Source organism: Protopterus annectens, chromosome 3.part1 (assembly GCF_019279795.1).
Source record: "Protopterus annectens isolate FY-2018-M chromosome 3.part1, PAN1.0, whole genome shotgun sequence".
Lineage (NCBI taxonomy): Eukaryota > Metazoa > Chordata > Ceratodontiformes > Protopteridae > Protopterus > Protopterus annectens.
The window spans coordinates 421,956,825-421,975,515 of record NC_056732.1 but is presented as its reverse complement, the minus strand read 5'-3'; positions in this window follow the sequence as shown (position 1 = coordinate 421,975,515).

Genomic DNA, 18,691 nt, shown 5'->3' with positions numbered 1-18,691 from the left:
TCTTGCCAAACACATATTTACAGCATGTGTCCTTACTTTTACCCCCAAAAGACAGCCACCTGTATATATGCCTGATGCCTGATTATGAGAAAAATGAAAAATAATACTGTCTATAATGTATTCCAACATGTTGCTACTAGACATTACACTGTCCTTAGCCAAGTTATAGGAGCCTTTTGTGTACACATCTAAGGTTTGATTGTAAGGAAAGTTAACGAAATAATAACAGCACTCTCATCAATCCCCTTACAAGCTACATAAACTTGTGCACACCTCTGTGGTTTCAATGAGAGCAAAGTTAAAGAAATAATGACAAGATGATCCCTCCAAGCCCCCACCCCCATAAGCTATAGCAACTTTATGTATATACTTGGGAGGTTTGACTGAGATGAAAACTAAAGAAATAATGACCACGCTGTAAACAACCTCATACACAAATAATAACCTCTCTGTATGGCTAGTTTTAGACCAGTTGGGGTGTTGGACATAGTCCCCTTCTAAGCCTGTGTCATAATCAACTCAGGTAACATGAACAAAACTCACAAACCAGTAAGATAACACAAAATTGAAGCCAAGGCAGAGTCACTTCAGTAGATTTTATTAAGCGCTTTTGTCATCATAGAGCAGGAATTCATCAGAATAAATGTCAAGACCACCATACAGTTTAAATAATGAAAACCCCGCCCACTTCATTAATCCTTAAAGTACAACATTAGCCCTATATCAGTATAAAATACTTTTTGAGTTACATTTTAAACATTTAAAGGAATAAAACATTCCCATAAATTGTCAAAAAATCGTTTCCAAAAAGATTTACAAATCTTGAAACCTAAAAATGAACTAACCCCTTGTATACAAAATGCTGCTCTCAGTCTCAACACAGAGCTGATAGATGTACATTCATTTAAACCTAGGTAAACTGTGGCATTAGTGCAAAGTTGCCACTGCAATTCCTTATACTCTAAGAAATCATCACCTGGCCCACCTCTCTGACCAAGGTCAACATGGTCAATAATTGTAAACCTAAATGAGTGCCCTTCGTGTTTTAAAATAAGACACCATAAAGCATTGTTGACCTCTTTCTTCTGTATGTCATAAGCATGTTGGTATACTCTTTTCCTGAAACTATTGTTTTTGTTTTTCCTATAAAAAAACACTGCAGTCTTGGCACAAAGTCAAGTATACCACACATTTTGTGTCACAGTTGTAGGTCTTATTAATTTTAATGATACCATAACTTTCAAGTTTAACTTCATTAACTTCCAACATGAATTTACACTGAGGGCAATATCCACACTTGGTCATCCTGCCCTCCTGGCTATGGTGGTTAACTTTTTCCAACATGTTCTTGAAACATCTATCTTTTTTATATACTACCAGTAGTTTTTGCCCAACAATGTATATGTACTCGGTATCAAAGCCAAAGACAATCCAATATTTTTGAATGATCTGTCTGATGTCACCAAAACTATCATTATATGCGAGTACCAATGCTTTATTTAAGTTATCATTGCCTACAAGTCTGCTTCCAGGTTCATCTTTCTTCGTGCCCAATAAGGGAAAATATACCCCCTCTACCTCTTTCGAATAACCTCCCCAAATATACTGTCCAAAAACATTTCTGGGTATTCTCTACTGATCAGCATTTTTCTCAAGATTCAGCATTGTAATTGAAATTCACCTACATTTGATACCGTCCGGGCCAGTCAAACACACTGACCTTTCACGAAGGACTTCTTTTGGTGAATCGAATGCCAACTATCATAATGAAGTAACATATTATAATAAGTTGGCTTCCTATAGATTGTAGAGTCAAAATACTTATTTACCCTATCTTTCTTAATTGTGACATCCAAGTAATTTACCTTATCTTCACATAAAGTCATGATAAACTTAAATTAGTGGTACTATGGATGTATAGTGGTACTATGGATGTATTCGAAACATACATCTAACTTATCTCTAATGTCATTCCAAAAAATTACAATGTCGTCTAAAAATTACCATACAATGACCAGCATGAATTGAACCTAGAAATAATTACAAAATTTGTTTCCCAATAGGCGAGCACTAGATTAGCAAAAATGGGGGCACATGCTGCCCCCATGGCAACACCTTTGGTCTGTTTGAACAATTGTTAGTCAAAGATAATAAAATCGTTATCTATGACTACCTCCATTAGAGTTCTTAAAGTAAGAATAACGTCATGATTCAGACTTGAATGGTGACATAAATAACCATAAAACCATTCAATACCAATGTTATGCGGTATAATAGAAAACAGATCTTTTATATCTATAGTAACAAAGATCATCTCTTCCTTATATATGTCATTGTAAACCTTCCTCAAAAAATCCCATGAATCTTTAAAGCAAAATGGATACCTTCTCAATACATGCTTAGTATGACAATCAATAAACTTGGCAATGGGAAATGTTTTTGAGGCCTTGGCGTCCACTGTTGGTCTGAGGGGTGGGTCCCTAAGGTATTCCAAAGATTATGGGACTTCTGGGATGGACCACTTTTAAATAGTTATCCTGGGAGGAGGGAAATCTGATTGTTTAGAAATAAATCTTCAAGAAGCAAATCTATTCAATGGTAGGCTATATTAATCACATTAAGGCTTACTTCATCATAAGTGTCAGAAAATAGCAAAGAGAATATTTTATTATTATAATTATTGGGATCCATAATTACCAGCCCCCCTCCCTTGTCGGGTTTCATTGCCCTCAGATTAAGGTTACCACAAACCATCTAAGTGCTTTTACCTCATCTGAACTCAAATTACAAGGACTATTCACCGCTAGAGCTTGCCGTAATGAATTCTGAATTTCAGACTTACATAACTTTTCAAAGACAAATACAATAACATGATAAGGTGGATTAAAACAACTTGGCGCACACACCCAGGTTATTACTACCAATGCATTCTTTAAAACAAAATCCAAGATTCAACTTTCTGGTAAACATTTTAGGATTAATTACTACTTCATCAGCTCTGGCTCTTCTAACAGGCACGAAAAACAGCCCCTTTTCAAATAAGTCAGCATGGAATGGTAGCAGGGGCACACTACTATAATTATAGATCTTAAAATCACCCTTAGTATTACAAATAACATTGACAGCACAATTTTTATCCATCAATTCCAATTGGGATTCCCCCTCCCTCTCCCTCTGCCCCTCCCTCTCTGATGTCAACCCTCCCTGTTGTTCACATGTTGCAACAAATTGTCCACCCTTCAGTTCATCAGTCTCTCTGACCTCCTCAGAGGGGGATATTCTAAAGGGTCCAATTCATCAGGGGGCACTTCTATGTTATAGTTGTCGTTAAACTGAAGTGAGTCTGCCTTGGCTTCAGGTTTGTGTTATCTTACTAGACTGTGTCATAATCAACTTTTACTGCTTTGTGTGTATGGTCTGACAGTAGCTCTGGGGGTCTGGATGCTCTATGATGTATTTTATGCCTTATTTTTTAAAGATAATGACTTGTTAGTTCTTCTTTTCATGTTGCTACACAGAAGAGTTATGCCTAACAAATTTGTGTATGCTTACAAACACTCTGCATGCTTACACAGGCAAACTGGATAAATGTCAATTCACCTAAGGCATATCTCTGGGATATTGGAAAAAAACAGACCACCTGGAAATACTCTACACAGAACGATCCATAGCAATAAACTCATCCAGGGAGTCATGTGCAGAAAGATGGCAATGCTACTTACTGCATCAATTTGTCGGTATTAAGCTGCCAGAACACCAAAGATGGCTACTTATTGTGCACAATGCTGATGTCTGACTGTAACGGAAAGAGAAAGAAATTATTACCAACTTGTAACTCTTATATATGCTGCCACAACATACTTGCAGAAAAAACACACACACAAACACACACATACACACACTCTTAATCCATAGCAATGGTCATTTTACACTGATTTCAGTAAATACGCTGTATGGTGTGACACTGTTCCTGAAAAACAATACTGACTCTTTAAAAGTAATCAAACAACAGTTGAGGGCAAGTCAATTTTATCCACAGATGGCCTCTGTACTTATAATTTCACAGGTGTATATTAGACTAACAACAACTAGAGCCTTTATAATCTTAGCTATACAACCCAAATATATCCCACTAGTTATTGTTCCTTAGAGGTTATTCTAAAGGGTATATGTTAGTTAGGCATGATTTAGTGGTTGTGTCTGTCCATCACAGGCATATATGACAGACTTGGGGTTAATTTCTGATTTTCTATGCACTGGTCTAGGTTTTGCAGAATAGGGTTACGGATGGGCTCTGCTTCACATGGATGCTAAGTCTCTTCCATGGAATGGGAATTTTCTGAGATAAATACCTGTCTCTCCAACATGTCTTACCTATGTCATAATCAAAGCTTAGGTCCTTATATGTCTTACTTCTGATACTCTTTGTTCTACAGATATGCAAAAGGTCCATCAGAGCAGGATCAAAGGATGTATATTATGCCAGGAATAGATCATCTCTTAGCAGTCTGTTGGAAATAGAGTATAGAGAGGAGGCTTTGAGGTGATTTGTATAGGACATTATGATTATCCCTTGTATTCTTTTGGTGAGGAACCCTCTGAACTTTCCAGTTGTTCCATGTTCCTGGTCAGGTACATACCAAAGGGTGCATTATACTCAGTGATGGATGTGATAAGGAACAAATACAGTGGCACGATGACCCCCCTGGACCTAGATACCATGCCCTTACTTCTAAGCTGAGTAATGTAGGATGACTTCCTTACTAGCTTAGACATATGTTGAACAAAGGCCAGATTACTATCCACATCCCTAACTACTGGGTCTACTCTTAGTGGTGTTTTATCAATAAGGTAGTGTTCTAGAGTGGTCAACTTCTCAAACGGTACTATTATGCATTTCTTGGCATTGAGTTTTCATAGGTTCATAGGTTCATAGGTTCATACTAGGCTATCTGCCCTAGGACATTTATAAGCCTAGCCAGAATGTGTTTGGCTTTCGCCACCCATTTTAAATTTATTTTGCTATGCCCTTTTTCGAGGTTAGTATACTGTGCCTCTGTCTAACAGTGACACAGAAGTGATACCCAGGATAAACCTACGATCTCCCATCCACTCATCAAGATTCCTCTTGAAGAGAGTCAATGAGGGACTCTGCCTAACCTGGACTGGGATTTTATTCCAGAGTGAAGGGAGCCTCTAGGTTATGAATCTGTCCCTCCAGCATGTCCTATTTATTTCAGTGCTGAGGTTCAAGTCTCTCGAGCGTAGCTCGATGGGATTTGGATTTTCTGAGGTGCAGCATGTCCATTAATTCCGGGTTGGACATGGCTTTATACATCAGGCACAGATCGCCTCTGAACAGGTGGTATGCCACTGAGTAGAGCTGGAGTTTCTTTAACCGGGCAGCATATGGCATCTGTTTGAGCCCTTTGATCCTCTTGGTGAGGTACTTTTGGGGTCTTTCCAGTTGCTGCAGGTGTCTGGTAAGGTACATCCCAAAAGGGGCATTGTACTCAATTATGGGCCTGATGAGGGATGAGTAAAGAGGCACGATGACCTCCCCTGATCTAGATGTGAATTCCTTCAAGATTAGGTGGGCTATATAAAATGTTTTTCTAACCACTTTGGCCACGTGGTTGTCAAATGAGAGATTGCTATCAACTTGGGTCCCCAGGTCCCTAATTACTTCTTCTGTACTTAATGGATTACCACCTATATGGTAATTTGTGGGCACTTTGTTTTTGCCAAAGGGGATGACTATACACTTTTTGGCATTTAGCTTGAGGCCATGGCTCTGGCACCAGTTGTCTGTTTCTATGAGGCCCTTTTGGAGGATGCTTGTGTCGGCTGGAGAGTCGATTATGGCGCCCAGTTTGCAGTCATCTGTGAACTTGGTCAGCCACAGTCCTTCTGTGTTGGCCTGTACCTCCGAGAAATATATACCGAACAAGAGAGGTCCCAGGACTGAGCCTTGTGGGACACCACTTGTAACTGGTTTGGAGTCTGACATGGCTCCAGCAATTCTAACCATGTGGGTTCTGTCCTTGAGCCAGTTTGCAATCCATCTAGTGACATAGGGGTTTATATTTAAGCTGGTGAGCTTATCTATAATGCCCGAGTGGGGTATTGTATCGAAGGCTTTTGCGAGGTCCAGGTAGGCTGTGTGGACCACCTTCCCTCGTCAATGGCCTTGGTGACTGTTTCAAAGAAATCAACCAGGTTTAAGAGGCAGGATCTGCCCTTAACAAAGCCGAACTGGGTAGGATCCAGTGTTTGTAGGTCCCCAATATCTTTATTTATGAGGTCCATGATGATCCTTTCCATAGCTTTGCAGACCAAGCTAGTCAGGCTTATGGGGCGATAGTTTCCAGGATCCGTTGAGGCACCACCTTTATGGAGAGGGACCACTGTTGCTGTACGCCACTCTTTGGGCACATATCCTGTAGTAAGGCTGAGATTGAACAGTAGTTTTATGTTTGGGTTTAGCTCTTCTTGGAGTTCATGTAGGATGCAGCCCGGGACACCATCTGGTCCCATTGATGCTGTGTTTTTTGCTTTGGAGAGGGCGGCTCTTACCTGAGCATCTGAGATGTCAGGGGGGCAGCACTCTGCTGGGATAGATATTTGCCCTTTTGGTGGGGAGGAGTTTGCGCTGAACCTGTCAGCTAGGATGTTGGCAATGTCTGTGGGTTCGGTGTATTTTTTGTCATTTTGGACTAATTCTGAGCATATCTGGGAATTACCACCCAGGTTCCTAACATAACTAAAGAAAGCCTTGTGATTATCCTTAGTGTCCTGTGCAATTTTTCTCTCGAAGCTGGCCTTAGACAATTTTATGTGTGCCCACTTCCCTTTTTGGGATTTTGCTCTATCATTTAGTAGCTTCCTCCTTCTATTGTATAGTTTGTTTGTGGCTGGGGTCCACCAGACAGGACGTCTGCCTTTGGAGGATTGGGTCTTGGTTTTATTTGGGATCGCATGATCCATGCATTCCTGAAGGTGTTCATAGAATGTGTTTATAAAGGATTCTGCGGTCTGGGCCGTATTTTCCACAGGCCCGGGGGCTTTGAAGGATTCCACCTCAGTTTTGAGGAGTGTGAAATTTGCTTTAGAGAGGTTTTTCACTGTGGTTTTCTGGGCAGGGGGTGGGGTCGGGATGTGACTATCCAGTGAGATTAGTTTATGGTCTGATCTTACCAGTGAGGGATACACTTCTGGTCTGGAGCATAGAGTCCCCATGTTGGTGATGATCAGGTCCAGTATGTTTTCCCCTCTTGTGGGAGTGGTAACAAGTTGTTCCATAGCATTTGAGTTTATAAATTCTAGGAACCTTTGGGCTAGGGTGTTGGAGCTAGAGTAATGCTCCCAGTCTATGTTTGGGTAGTTGAAGTCGCCCAATATAATGGTGTTTGGAGAGACCTTCATATTTTCCAGTGTTCTCAGGAAGGCCAAGTGGGGTTCCTGGGTTTGGGAGGATGGTCTGTAGCAGGCTATAAACTGGAAGGCAGTTTTACCCACTGTTAGTTGCACATGGATAGTCTCTGATGCTTCGTGCTTTGCCACCAACCTGGAGGTGTGGGTATCTTTGATGAATATTGATACTCCCTCCTTTTGTGGTTAGGTCCAAGTTTTGGGGCGAAAAGCATGGTATGAGGTATAACCTGGTAGTGCTGGTGTGCTCTCGGAGCACTGAACCAGGTTTCTGTTACTGCACAGATATGGATGTTCTCCATGCTAAGGAGAGTTTCGAGTGCATCTTGAGGTTTAGACTTCTGGCGTTGAGTAGCATTACTCTTAGTTTCTTATCCCTTGTGATACCTATGGAGGTGGGTTTGTCTTTTGAGCCTTGCCTAAAAAAGGCACTATGGGGGTAGCAAGAGCCTTTGCCAATATCCAAAAGCCCAGGGGTGACAGGTGCAAGCCGTCCCTAGCGAAGCATCGTGGCTTGTCGAGCATATCATCCCAAGCTGACAGGCATTGGATCCCCTTTGAATGACACCAGTACTTAAGCCAGTTGTTGAAATTGAACATCTTGTCTTCGTATTGTGGCATCATTCTTGGTGAGGGTAAGATGCTACTCAAGGTCAGGGTCATACCGGCCTGGGCTACATGCTCAGAGAGCTCCTTTATGTCTCTTTTCATGTAGTCCAGGGAGGTACGTCTCAGATCATTCACACCAGCATGGACAATGACTGAGTCATATTTGTACTTGCCTTGGAGTGACCTGAGTGCTTGTGTTATGTGGCGGATCCTAGCACCTGACAGGCTGCTCACCGTGACCCTCTCCTTGTTCAGCCTGGTGAGCAGGATGTCAGTGTGCCTGACGATAGAGTCACCTATTACAAGTGTATCAGGTGTGTTGTTTAGTCTTAAGGGCTGTGACTGTTTGGCACACTGGTTTTGTAAGAGATGTGTTGCACGTGTTTTGTTTTGGGGTAGCGGCTGCTTGGGTGTCTGCTTTGGAGGTCTCTGCTGCTTCGTCAGATCTTTATTTAGAGCCTCCAAGTATGTTTTTGTGTGATTATGTGTTTGGTTTGCTGTCGTGGTAGGTCTATGTGAGACTGGAATTGTAGTGAGTGTGGTTTCCTTCTCCTCCTGACTGGTTTTGCCAGTACTGAGTTGAGAGAGCTTAGCCTCCAGTTTGGCTATATGGTTGCATCTCTCACATGTGTTGGAATTTGTTGGGAGGAGGAGAGGGTTGTCTGTGTACATGAGGCAGTTGTAACATTGCCTCAAGATTCCCAGATTCACCAGCTGGACCAGAGAGGAGATTGACAACTGACCTTTGGACATGCTAGAATAATATTGGGAATTCCTTAATAATTGAAAGCCAGGGCCAGTGGGGAGTGACGGTGTAGTGCTTTTAAGCCATGAGCCTGACAATTTAAAATTCTGAAAATCAAAGTTGCAGAATTATACACTTTTTCCCCATATCTATCAATAACTAGGGTAACAGTTGCTGGATCAGGGTTGGGAATAATTTATAAACATTTAAAAGACTGAGGAACTTTATACATCCTATCTGCCTTTTTAGGGACAGATGGCCGACTATCAGGAAAACTACAGGCAGTAAGACAAACATCATCTAAAGCATACAGGACAGGAGGTATATGTGTAGGTTCTGGAAAATCCTTCTGTAACAACTTATAGTATTTTCTGAGAGATTGAGAAACCTCAGTGTTCTCCAACTACTAGGACATTCTAACAATAGTCTCAGAGAAAGAGAACCCCCCCCACAGGAAAAATCAGAAATTGAGTTCTCTTCAGAATCAGAAATCTGAGGACAAAACCCTGAATCTGTTCCTGCATGTTCCTGTTCAGATTCAGAATGTTGAATCTCTACAGAAAAATAGGTATTTCTCTTTTTTTTTTTACTAAAAACTACTCTACAAGAAGGATTAATAGCCTGAAATAAACATTGAGCTAGTCTCAGTAAACTATTCCTATCCAAGGAATTGTGAGGAGGAGTACATGTTTGGATTTCTGCTTCTTTTTGACAGGAGAAATGGGGCCAGCTTTATTACTAATAGCTGTTACTGATTCCCCAGGGATGGGCACAGCATTTTGACAAAACAGAGAACCTTTCCTTGTTCCCTCTCCCATGACTGACAAGAGTGGCTCTTCCTTCCACTAAGGGACTCCAATAGCCAGAGAAGACATGGCTAACCTACGGTCCATACTGGCTGTAGGTACTACACCACAGGGATTCAAGGTAAAAGGTGAGTAGTCTGAGGTACAACAAATGGGCACAGCAGAATCAGAGTCTCCCACTTGTGGCCAAGGAAAATTGCTAGTCTGCTGTGGTGGCAAAGGCTGTTTACTTTTTCTTTTTGTGGCTGGAAGAAGGACCAACCATGGAACTGACAGGGGGACCAACAATCTGTTCCATGGTCAAGGTGAAAATGGTACTTCTTTCCTATGGAAAACAAACAGCAAATGCTGGTAAAACTACCACTCCACAGAACTTACTTTTTTCACAGAAAAAAAAACAGTAAAAAGCACTTTCATACAGTATAGCAGTCCCACAATGTAAAATTAAACACAATTTCTCCAGAGAAAGTGTGTTACTAATTAGTTTACTCCACTTTTAAAACTAAAAAAAATGAGTGTTCTGTTTAAAAGTATGTCACAGTCTCAAGACAGTCCATTAAAACACAACACTCCTAGCTTTAAAACTAACCTTCCTGAAGAGGAAAGTAATAAAACATCAGTAAATATAAGAAAATGGAAGTTTTTTCCCCCCCAAAGGCAACTTATCTGCCCAGCAAAAGAAAGCAGAAGATGACCATCAAGCCTCAAAAGCCTCAGAGGAGCATACTTTTTCAGTGGCAGTAAAGCTCTGAAGGGCTTCACACCAATATTTGTCTTTTAGTTAGCTTGGCTCAAGTTGCTTGACAGTTTAGGTGTGTGGAAGGTAACCTGAACCTTTGGAAGCTGGACAGCTGTCATATATTTGGCAGGATATAACCCATAAGGTTACTGCAGCAGTGATTAATATGAAGAACATAGAACTTTCTACAAAGACAATAACCTTTTACACATTCATATTGGTAGGAAATAAATCATCAGAAGCACACTGAAACAATCAAGAATCCATCTTGAAATGAAAGCATATTTAAAAATTAAATAAGAACATTTAACATTTTCCCTTACTTCTCACTTCTGCTTTCACACTGCTTAACTGTATGGAGAAAATGAGTTTGTGGAGGAAGACAATATACAATGGGCATGGAAATTGATCTGTTCAATCAATGTGCACATTTTTGAAAATGTACTTAGTTTATTAGGCAACAGAGAAAACAGCAGATTCTCTATAGCAATAATTTCTTTAGTGAAGAATTTCTAAGTAATTCAACAATTGTGGAGAGTCAAGTCATGTATCGTGTAAAATTTTAAATATTCTATTACAGCTTCAAAGCAAAGGAAAAATGGACATTCTGCAGAAATCAGGTGAAGTATGTTTGATCTGTCTAGCCACTCTAAAGTATTTTAGTGGCTGGACCTGTTTCTGTTATTATATTTGCATTTATAGTAGGTACACTGATTAGACTGTCCAGTCGGCATGCACATTTTTGAAAACTAATGGCCATTTATAAAATGATTTGGATTCTATCACGCAGATAATTTGTGCAACAGCGCAATGAGATTTGGGACAGATAACATTAGACAGATGCTGTAAAAGAATGTCATAGCTGCCAGTGTTTAAGGTTTTTCAGGGAAGTTATGATACAACATTCCTAACGTTGCACCAAAATTCAGCATTTTACAACCACAGCAGTAACTGGGGAATCAAAAGTTGTGCTTCTACAACATACTAGTGCATTTTGTAACTGCGTTATAAGAACATTCCTGTAGAAAGCTCTGGTACACAGTATAACTGCTTCCGAATTGTGTTAGTATTCCTACTCATGCTGTACAGTTCATTTGCATATATGCAATACAACAAATGTCTGCAGTAACATATTTCTGCAGCCGTACTGTGCAATTGCCTCTGAAATGGGAACTGGTTTTGTTCTGCATTTCTCTATGCACTGACCCTCTCCAGTACGTACTATGTGTGTCTTCAGTGACCCTCTCCAGTACATACTATGTGTCTCTAAATTTCAGTCTTCAGTGACAGGGCAGTAGTCTTAGGCTCAAGACCCTTTTTCAGGTATGATGACTAATGGTATTCCAGATATGTAACACCTACGATTCATTCATAATACACAATAACAATCCTAGTTACTTAGTTCATTCATAATACACAATAAAATTACTAGTGTACTTAACAAGCAACTCTTTATAAGGGCCATTAACTTAATTAGCTATTCCTTACATTTAAAGAAAACTACTGAATGGAATGTTGAATATATAATGAAAGCTGTATGCATTTCCAAAAAAAAAAATAGATTGGCTAAGTTGGCTAAGTTTCTGGTGTCATTCTAAGGGGATCCAGTACCTGTCTGCCTGGGATGACATGATTGACAGACCATGATGCTTTGCCAGAGATGATCTGCACCTGTCACCCCTGGGATTCTGGATACTGGCTAAGGCTCTTGCCACCCCCATAGTGCCTTTTTTTAGGCAGGGTTCAAATGACAAAATTACCACCGTAACAGGTACAAGCACACAAAATCTGAAGGTAATGCTACTCAATGCTAGAAGTCTAAACCTCAAAATGCACTCACCCAAGGCACTCCTCAAAATCGAGAACATCGACATCTGTGCAGTAACAGAGACCTGGTTCAAGGCTCCACAGAGCACCCCTGTAATGCCAGGCTACAATTCATACCACACCTTTCGGCCACCTAACCTGGACTGAAACACTAAAGGCAGAGGCATGTCCATATTCAGAAGTGGCAAAGATATCCACACCTCCAGGCTAGTTGCCCAACATAATGCATCCGAGATTCTCCAGGTGCAACTAACACTAGGCAAGACTGCAATCAAATTGTAGCTTGCTACAGATCCCCTACCATGCCCCATGATTCCCACTCCACCTTTCTCAACATACTGGAAAGTATTAAGGTACAATCAACTACCCTAACACTGGGCGACTTAAACTACCTCACCATTAACTGGGAAAACTACTCATGTACCAACACATTTGCTCAATGATTCTTGGAATTCATAAATTCCAACACCTTGGATCAAATGATCTATACCCCCACCAGGGGCACCAATATCCTATACCTAGTCATTACCAACATGGGAGACAGATGCTCCACACCAGAGGTCAGCACCTCGTTGGTCAGATCCATCCAAAAGCTGATCACCCTAGACATCCACATCCTGCCCCCACCCCCATTAAGGAAACCACTGTAAAAAAACTTCTCCAAAGCCAACTTCATGCTTCTCAAGACAGAAGTGGCAAACTTCATAACACCCATGGAGACGGAAAGTAGAAGTATGACTGCTGAATCTTACACCAATGCACTGTATGAACACATACACGAGTGCATGGATCGTGCCATCCCAAATAGAACCAAGATGCTCTCCTCCAAAAAAAAGGAACCCAATCTGGTGGTCCCCTGCCATAAACAAACTCTACAACAAAAGGAAGAAACTGTTGCAAAAAAAGAGTAAAATCCCAAGATTAGAAAAACTCCCTTGTCAGCCTCAGTAAGAAGCTGAGATCCCTCATAAGATCCTCCAAAGCTAGTTACGAAAACAAAATTGCCACGGATTCTAAAGACAAATACAAGGCATTCTATAGTTATGTCAAGAATCTCAATGGCAACACTCAGATCTGCTCTGAGTTACAGCACAATGGCACTAAATATACAGAACCAATTTGATATTGCCAACATCCTGGCAGACAGGTTCAGTGCTAACTTCAACCCCCTCTCACCCCCTAAAGGGCCCATCTCAATACCAGAAGAATACCAAGTCCTGGTTATCACGGCTGCACAGGTAAAAACCACACTGTCCAAAGCCAAGAATACAGCATTCATGGGACCAGACAGTATCCCGGGCTGTGTTCTGTATGAACTACAAAATGAAATGGCACCCAACCGAAGTACCATGTTCAAGCATAGCCTTAATTCAGGCTTTGTGCCTAATGAATGGTGCACAGCTATGGCTATCCCACAGACCCCGAGAACTACTGCCCCATTAACCTGACGAGTCTGATCTGCAAAGTCATGGAATGTATCATCATGGAACTTATAAACAAAGACATAGGCAACCTCCAAACTCTGGACCCCATCCAATTTGGGTTTGTGAAAGGCAGATCATGTCTCCTAAACTTGATTGACTTCTTTGAAGCAATCACCAGAGCTGTGGATGAAGGTAAAGTGGCTCACACAGAATATCTAGACCTCGCCAAGGCATTCGACACCATCCCCCACTCTGGAATCATAGATAAACTCACTAAACTGGGTAGAAATCCCTGTATCACGTGACAGGTTGCCAACTGGCTCACTGACAGAACCCACACCGTGAAAGTAGCCGACTCCAAATCTGACTACAGACCAGTGACAAGTGGAGTACCACAGGGTTCAGTCCTGGGTCCTCTCCTGTTTGGCATCTACTTCTCTGAAGTTCAGGACAATGACAGAGGGACTATGGCTGACAAAGTTCACAGATGACTGCAAACTGGGAGCCATTATTGAATCCCCAAATGATGTGGACATTTTACAAAAGGGACTCACTGAGACAGATGCCTGGTGTCAAAGTCATGACCTCAAGCTTAATGCCAAAAAATGCATAGTCATCCCCTTTGGGAAAAACGCTGTGCCCATGAACTACCACACAGACAGTAGTCCACTCAACACCGAAAGTGTGATGAGACCTAGGGATACAGGTGGACAGTAGTCCCTCCTTTGATAACCGCATCGCCAAAGTAGTCAGAAAATCCTTCCATGTGGCACACCTCATCACAAAAGGTTTCTCATCCAGAAAAAAGGAGGTAATTGTTCCTCTCTACTCATCCCTCATTAGACCTATTATAAAGTACAATGCCCCATTTGGTATGTACCTTGCAAGACATTTGCAGCAACTGGAAAGGCCACATAAATACCTCACGAAGAGGATCACTGACCTCAAACAGATGCCCTATGCAGACCATCTCAAAAAACACCAGCTCTACTCCATCACATATCGCCTACTCAGAGGCGATCTCTTTCTAATATACAAAGCCATATCAAACCCAGAGCTGTTGGGCATGCTACACTTAAAGAAATCCCAATCCCTCCGAGCCACATGCTCCAGGGACCTAAACCTTATCACCACAATAAACAAAACATGCTGGAGGGATAGGTTCCTATCCCAGAGACTCTCCATACTCTGGAACAGACTGCCCATTCATGTCAAGCAGAGCCCTCTTTAAGAAAACTCTTGACAAATGGATGGGAAATAAGAAATTCACCCCGTGGATCACTTCTCTGGCTCTGCCCGACAGGGCACAGGAAAATATTTATTGGGTGGCAAAAGCCAGGGAATCTTTATGGCTAAGGCTTGTACAAGCCATAGAGCCGATAGCCTAGTACCTACCTAAGAACCTATGAACCTATGATTTACTAAGAAAGTTTTACATAGCTGCACAGTTCAAAGAAATGCCAGAATGGCAGTGCAACTGCATTTTATTACATACATTCACAGTTTAGACAAATGCCAGAGAAGTGCCAAGTGTCTTCCCACTGAGAATCCTGATTTTTATACTTGTCTTACTGTGGCAAATGTCCCAAAACATGTTAGGTTTGCTGAACAATATAAGACCTCCATGTACTGATAATATTCCTTAATAAATGAGAAAAGAAGAAGAAAACTTTTTTTTTTTTTTTTACAAGGGTTATTCTAATATCAGCTCATTACAGAATACAGAATCAGCCACCCCACCCCCACCACCACCACCCCCAATTAATTTGCCACAAAAGGACAGATTCCTAAAGAAAGTTGCAGGCAGCTCCAGCTCACTGAAGGAAGATATCAGTTCATCAGTGGCAGATGAGATTCCATAATGGATAGGAAAACAAAATCAACTAACAATTTATTTAGTGCAAGGTAACTGTGGATGCTGTACATGCCCACTGGATTCTAAAACACGAGATGTGCGCCAAACACCATTAATATGTGACAAACAAGTGCACCAACAATCTTATGAAAGCACTCAGTGCAGGCCATTTGTGCTTACCCTTTGCTTTAGAGTTTCCTTTGAATTTCTTAGCAATCCTCTGGATTCCACAAAATATAACACAAAAATAAATGCGGCATTTAATGTATTAGAGCAGCCTGGGATACTACAAGCCATAATAGAGGATGACCTGCCAGTGCATCCCAGAGGGCAGCCAGCAAGGTGCTGAGCCAGGCTACAGTTAACCCACTTTCTAATCAGGAAATCACTGATAGATTCAGGTTGGATAAAGAGCTGGTACAGGATGTAGGCACCCCACATGTACACATGCAGTCTGTGGGGTAGAACCGGTAAAAACAAAAGTGTATCTGAGTCTGGTATACTGGCCACTAGGACATTTCAGTGGCAAACAAAAAAAGAGCAAAACCAGTTGTAAAGGGAATATTTAAAAATAAAATAGAAAAAAATACTGGTAGGCAGACAGTGCGTAATAATATAAAAACTTTAATGGAATAAAACAGGCAGATAAGTGCTTTCATACTCACACATAGATCTGATGAAGTACTATGTGTGATTACAAAAGCGCTTATCTGTCTGTTTTATTCCTTTAATGTTTTTATATTATTATGCACTGTGTGCCTACCAGTATTTTTCTATTTTACATTTCAGCGGCATACGAGCAATGCTCTAGGAGTGTCCCAGACAGCTGCTAGTCACATTCTAGGACAGTTCCTGACAGTAATGTACAGGAAAGTGGATGAATAGCCCTTCTATTTAAATGGGTGTTTTAGTTAACTGTTTGCTAAAAGTTTAGTGTTGGGGTAGTTAGGCATGCAGGATGTTTCAGTAGCAACATATGTTAAGGACTGCTTGTATTTGACACATCCCATTAAGAGTGTTAATCATTAACAGAAGCTGGTCAACATTGAAATTACCTGTGCTGTCTATTAGCTCACTTGGTTAAGCAATGCATGTGAAGATTGATTGTCTGTAGGTTCAAAAGCATTCATATGCTGAACAGTTAGGGACAATTGTTTTATTTACTTCACATAACATGAGTAAGTTGCATGGTTGTGTGCTGAGTTATGAAATAATCCATACATGTATTTCATTATCAAATTGTACTAATCCCTACAGCACATAGGCAGCTGATGACTACGCATCTCATGTTTATCCTGAATATTTCAAGAATGTACCATACAAAGTACTTTCTTAACACAAATGTATGAGTGAATTCCTTGCAAAAGTTATTGTAAGATAAATGTGTAAGCTTAGTCTGAGATGTTCAGTACTGTTAACATGCATTACTTCTTGACTGAGATAAAAATGTAAGAGTAATGCAGGTCACCTTGCATTTAATATGATCAGGTGAGTGAGTGTTGTAATCCCACTTCATTTACAGCAAATGTAGTGCAGCAGTCCCTAGGCTGTGTTATAACTGAAGGGTTAGTGGTGTCAGTAACTGCTCTCCTGCAAGCTTTGCCTTTTGAGGATTGCATCCCACAGTTGTCCTTTAGTTGCTGTAATGCCCAGTCTGTTGTTTGTTAAACATTTAGATGTGTTTGTTACTCCTATCTCTGTGTTGTACTACATGTGCCCAGTCTGTTGTTTGTTATTCCTCTCTCTGTGTTGTACTACGTGCCCAGTCTGTTGTTTGTTACTCCTATCTCTCTGTTGTACTACATGTGCCCAGTCTGTTGTTTGTTACTCCTATCTCTGTGTTGTACTACATGTGCCCAGTCTGTTGTTTGTTATTCCTCTCTGTGTTGTACTACATGTGCCCAGTCTGTTGTTTGTTACTCCTATCTCTGTGTTGTACTACATGTGCCCAGTCTGTTGTTTGTTACTTCTATCTCTGTGTTGTACTACATGTGCCCAGTCTGTTGTTTGTTACTCCTATCTCTGTGTTGTACTACATGTGCCCAGTCTGTTGTTTGTTACTCCTCTCTCTGTGTTGTACTACATGTGCCCAGTCTGTTGTTTGTTACTCCTCTCTCTGTGTTGTACTACATGTGCCCAGTCTGTTGTTTGTTACTCCTATCTCTGTGTTGTACTACATGTGCCCAGTCTGTTGTTTGTTACTCCTATCTCTGTGTTGTACTACATGTGCCCAGTCTGTTGTTTGTTACTCCTCTCTCTGTGTTGTACTACATGTACCCAGTCTGTTGTTTGTTACTCCTGTCTCTGTGTTGTACTACATGTGCCCAGTCTGTTGTTTGTTACTCCTATCTCTGTGTTGTACTACATGTGCCCAGTCTGTTGTTTGTTACTCCTCTCTCTGTGTTGTACTACATGTACCCAGTCTGTTGTTTGTTACTCCTGTCTCTGTGTTGTACTACATGTGCCCAGTCTGTTGTTTGTTACTCCTATCTCTGTGTTGTACTACATGTGCCCAGTCTGTTGTTTGTTACTCCTATCTCTGTGTTGTACTACATGTGCCCGGTCTGTTGTTTGTTACTCCTCTCTCTGTGTTGTACTACATGTGCCTAGTCTGTTTGTTACTCCCCTCTCTGTGTTGTACTACATGTGCCCAGTCTGTTGTTTGTTACTCCTATCTCTGTGTTGTACTACATGTGCCCAGTCTGTTGTTTGTTACTCCTCTCTCTGTGTTGTACTACATGTGCTCAGTCTGTTGTTTGTTACTCCTCTCTCTGTGTTGTACTACATGTGCCCAGTCTGTTGTTTGTTACTCCTATCTCTGTTGTACTACATGTGCCCAGTCTGTTGTTTGTTACTCCTCTCTCTGTGTTGTACTACATGTGCCCAGTCTGTTGTTTGTTACTCCTCTCTCTGTGTTGTACTACATGTGCCCAGTCTGTTGTTTGTTACTCCTATCTCTGTGTTGTACTACATGTGCCCAGTCTGTTGTTTGTTACTCCTATCTTTGTGTTGTACTACATGTGCCCAGTCTGTTGTTTGTTACTCCTACATGTGCCCAGTCTGTTGTTTGTTACTCCTGTCTCTGTGTTGTACTACATGTGCCCAGTCTATTGTTTGTTACTCCTATCTCTGTGTTGTACTACATGTGCCCAGCCTGTTGTTTGTTACTCCTCTCTCTGTGTTGTACTACGTGCCCAGTCTGTTGTTACTCCTGTCTGTGTTGTACTACATGTGCCCAGTCTGTTGTTTGTTACT